Raw genomic sequence first — 4,965 nt, 5'->3', positions numbered from 1 at the left:
TTCGTACATGTTTTGCTGTCAGATGGGCCGCGGGGGTTTAATGGAACCTCTGAGCTGACGGAGAAACCCATCATGTTCTTTTACACCGACAGATCTGAAATAAGAAATAAAAAAAAATAAAAAAATGCAATACCAAATTTCCAGCGCGCGTTCCACACCTACAGTATGCAACGCAAAAGGGCCGCGATGCGGTCTGCTGGTTCGTGCTGTTTCCACGGCGATTGGTTTCCATCGCCCATCGCGGGGGGGGGGGGGCTCAGCCATTGACAGCGCTCTCCCTTTCCCCGCCACCCGACTTTCGTTTCATTTTTCAATTTCGCTCTCATCGGCCGCCGCTGCCTGCGCTTTTTTTTTTTTTTTTTTTTTTCCCCCTTCTTCTTCCATTTTTCTATTTCCAGCCGACAACAGAGAGCGTGTGAAGTGTGAAATTAGAAAAGAACGTGTGTAAATAATGGCGTGTTACACGGAGAACACACAGATGGACGAACGCGCGCAAAACGCATGCATGCTACATTACATAAGCTGCGAGACAAAACTCATTACCTTCAAACTGAGCGAGGGAAAGAAGTCAACTGATTGCTTGGTCTTGCTTCTAAATAACTTAATCACAAGCAGACACTGATAGTCCGACTTCCTATTTGCTTATATTGACAGCATAAAATTTAGCTAAACGTGCAAAAAAGAGAGCCCTGTGTTACCCTTCTGGCTCTGACCAAGACATTATGGGCTGAGTTTAAGTTTTTTTATTCCATCCTTTTGGGGTCTCTCCATGAAGGAGCCCCTGTTCTACGTCTCTTTGGCACAAACACACACTTTCACACACAGCCTGTGCCCCCACCTGGGTTTAACTGTCTGACAGAGTGAGATGTTGGCGTGGTGGAGTGCCGGAGAAGGAGGTCAGGGGCGCAAGGGCAGCCAGGTCCCTCAGACGTCCATCAAAATGACAGGTACCCCTGCCCTAAAACTCCGTGACCCCACCCCAAAAAAAAAGCCCGTTTCCCTCCTTTTTTCAGTAGACACACAAACCTGCAGAAACACACACACACACACACACACACACACGCACGAATACTGAATTACCAGGCCTGAAAAAGCAGCCCCGCAGCAAAGTAGACCAGCTCACCGTAATTAGGACATTCTGCGGCCATGAAATCATTCTGAAAATTAGCTCCAGGAAGCAAGAGAAGGGAGACAGAGTACTAAAGAAAGAAAAGGGTGAAGTTTGGAGAGGGGGAAAAAAAAGTGTTCTGGATGTCTTCAGGAGGCGAGCTGACAGGCCACATGTGCTGGCAAGGTGAGAAATGAAATAATTTAGACCCATCCCAGATAATGACAGCTGTTAAGATTACCAATTAATCCTCTGGCCTTGTGACATGTTAGATTTAGATCTAGGGAAATTGCTTGAAGAGGTGCGGGAGAGAGCAAAGAAGAACTCAGTCGAGCTAGGATCCCCCTGTCTGTGTTTGTGCCTCATTTGGCTGACGGTGTCCAGGCCTCTGGTCCTGACATTGGAAGGAACCAGGGGGTTTGGATCTCGGCTCACGGTCGACCTGATCTGCTCTGTGTTCTGCCTTTTATTTCAGGTTTTGGCCACAGCAACGCCTGCTCTACGTTCTGCAGATCAGCAAAGCTCCTGTCGCCACCGGTTTACCCTACCCTGACCTCCTGCCATTGCACAAACAGCATCTGCCAACGATCAACCCTCAAGCAAGCACTAAGCACCGTAGGACAACATAAACCAGTGTCACCACGACCCGCGGGCCATCCTGTCTTTCTCGGCTAAAACACTCGAGAGATAAAAATTGGGGATCGCTTGCTTCTAGCTATTTTCTTCAAACCCTAGAATAAATGAACGTGTGGGTAAAAGTGGTGTTGGCCCAGCTGTGGGTTGTTAACACTGAACCGAGCTCTACGGGGAAAGGGCACCAGATGGCTGGCAAATGGCACGATTGAGAGTTGAAAGGGGATTGCGTAAAAAAAAAAAGAAAAAAAAGTAGCAACAGGGTGGAGAAATTTTAGAACCGAGCACAGACGTGAGCTGAGAGAGAACATTTCCATCATTTTACTCCAACAGAATCAGGTAGACACAAGTACAGTGCCTTGCTAAAGTATTCAGCCTCCTGAACCTTTATACATTGTGCCATTTAAAAAATTTAATTAAAAAAACACACATAAGTGTATTTTATTGGCAGTTTTTGTATTTGACTAGCACAAAGTAGTGATAGTAGTAGTAGTACACTGCAAAAAGGGAACTAAAAGTAAGTAAAGTTTTATCAAAATGTTTATATTTTCCCCTGATTTGAGCAGCTAAATAAGACTATTTGCCAATGGGATGAGTATTTTTACGGCTAAAATAAGATAATTAGATATCCTGCACTTGAAATATGACGATGGAGATGAAATGTTCTTATTTTCAGTGCAAAAGTCTTATTCCATTCGCAAATAGTCTTATTTAGATGCTCAAATCAAGGAAAAATACACTAATTTCAAGAAAAGTTTACTTCCTTTTAGTTCCATGTTTGCAGTGTAGTAGTCCAAGTAATTGTGAAGTGGGAGAAACATATTTTTTTTCAAAATTTGTTCCATTACAATTACAAAAAAGTGTGGGGTGATTATTGATAATGACTATTTTTATTATCATAAAGGAAGTTCAACATGGTGAATCGATAGAAGAAGCTACCCAGGTTAGATTTGATCAAAATGTAACTTTTATGGACAACAAGCAAGGCACTGTTTAGGTAGAAAACTCATAAGTGACAGACAGGACCTGAACGCACCATCTTCACAGGGAAACGCGGTGGAGACTGCATCGTGCTACGGGGTTGCTTTTCTTCATCGGGTTCTAGGATGGGAAGACAGATGGAGTTAAACAGTAGAAAAAGAAGTTAAACAGAAGTTAAACACTGGAAGAAAACCTGTTAGAGGAAAGACTGAGGCGGAGGGTTCACGTTTCACCAGACGACGACGCCGAGCGTACAGCCTGACCTACAAATAGACCAAAGCTTATTCTTGTGTTATGGTCCGGTCAAAGTCCAGACCTAGATCTATATGGAAATATGTGGTGAGACTTGAAAATCGATGTGGATTGTGGTAATAATGCAACAAATTTAGAAGACATTTTTTGATTGTGAAATATATTGAAAGGCAATTCCTGACCGCTTAAATATGCAAGATAGTTGACTTGGACAAATCTTTTGAAATGGGATTTTCAAAGATCCCATTTCAAAAGACTTGAAATGGGATCTTTTCAAGTCTTTTGACTTGAAAAGATCCCATTTCAAGTCAAAAGACTTCGCTTGGAAATTGTTTTTTTTTTTTTTTTTTTCACTGTGCATATCTATGGACACCAAACGAGAGCAAGCATTGTTCCAAGACTCTGTAATCCAGGCCGCGTTACAACACATTTCCCTTCTAATTTAGTTCAAACAAAGGGGAAACAAAAAAAAAAAAACTGACAGTAAACCGAGCATCACGCTATCGTCAGAGCAGCTAATCAAGCGATGAGAGATGTTGGGAATTCCGCCGCATGCTGACAATAGAGGCAGCGCTATATTTTGCGGTATCCGGAGCAGGAGGCAAGGAGAAACCGTGCTCAGATGACTGGCCAGTCGCACACACACACACACACACACACACACATTATTATTTGACAAACATTTGGCAAGAGAAGCACTGATCCTGATTAAAGGCCCTGCGCTTTTTGTATGTTTCCACCGATGACATATTTCATTGCCAGTGCTGTCGGTGTGTAAGAACATGTTACATTTTCCCCTATGTAAACGTGCTTGCGGGTTGGTGATTAGCTGCTTTTGCTCTCAGGTGTCTCTGCCTTGTCCTCATGCTCTCTAATCACTGTTGAGGGCCCCTGCCACAGCCCGGAAGGAAAGCCTGACTCTGTGCAGCTGGCCTCGGTGTGGCTTTTGTGCCAGTTGGACACCAATGGAACTGAGGAAAAGGACAAAAAATAAATAAATTAAAAAAAAACACTGCATCGGTGTTTTAAACATCCAGTTACTTTCAAACCCCATCCTGAATGGGAGGTTTGGTCTTATTTGTGTTTGTTTTGACCAAGCCGGTTGACAACTTGTTGATGGAAGCGACAAAAATACACACCGCTTACAGTCTGTGACTCAACGCCCCTACGCAAATATTGTACAAACTTTCCTTTTTAAAAGAAATAGGGGGGGGAAAAAAGTCAAACTCGGGTGACGGTATGATGCTAAAGTGCCTCATGGGTCGCTGAGACCTCACTCAGGCGCTGAGTGATGATGTAAGTCTTAGGAAACCACCGCTGGGATAGCAGAAGGGAAAATAAGAGCTGTAGCATGAAAACAGGGGAAAAGACCGAGATTGGAGGCGACAGTTGAGTTGGGAGAAGTGTTTTTCAGGGCGCCGTGGCTGCGAGTGTGCCGTGCGGTCGCTGGCTGGCTAAGGGATTTTAATAAACAGCCTGCTGAAACATGACAGGACTATTGGGTGAAATCATGGTTGTTTTAAAGTGATGACTGTTGCAAGTCCCTGAACCTGAAACCCAAAGCGCAAAGCATCAAAATCAGCCTTCGTTACACTCGGTGACACATTCAGATCTACAAAGTGCTCAGTTCAAAATCTATTCTTTCCCTTCTATCGGAAAATAAATTTTTATGTTTTCAAAGAAGTTTGTTTCTTTAACCATATCAGTAACTCTAGTTCTTGGGGTCGGAACTACATTCTTGATTAAGAACAAAATTGGCCCATTCACAATGCTAACAGCAGTACAAGAAAAAAAGTAATAAAAATGTATATAACTTTAAAAGAAACGGTTATGGACACAAACACACACACACACACACACACACACACACACACACATACTAACTCAGATCTAAATACAATATAGATCAATTCATCAAGCATGCACATCCTGTCCATGGTATACTCATCTTTCCTCTTTCCTTATAAGATCTTAAGCACTCATTTTCTAGA

At 43.1% G+C, this 4,965-nt stretch overlaps 1 long non-coding RNA gene across 1 annotated transcript; it reads left to right on the top strand.

Annotated features, from left to right (window-relative positions):
- The first annotated feature begins 1,067 nt into the window (after positions 1-1,067).
- Positions 1,068-1,984, top strand: LOC118565530. Its single transcript, XR_004932421.1, has 2 exons — positions 1,068-1,294; positions 1,584-1,984. It is a non-coding gene; the product is annotated as an uncharacterized LOC118565530 (long non-coding RNA).
- The last annotated feature ends 2,981 nt before the right edge of the window (positions 1,985-4,965 follow it).

This window comes from Fundulus heteroclitus, chromosome 13, assembly GCF_011125445.2.
Source record: "Fundulus heteroclitus isolate FHET01 chromosome 13, MU-UCD_Fhet_4.1, whole genome shotgun sequence".
Classification (NCBI taxonomy): Eukaryota; Metazoa; Chordata; class Actinopteri; order Cyprinodontiformes; family Fundulidae; genus Fundulus; species Fundulus heteroclitus.
Note: the sequence above shows the minus strand (reverse complement) of the source record. Positions and strands in the feature narration are given on the sequence as shown.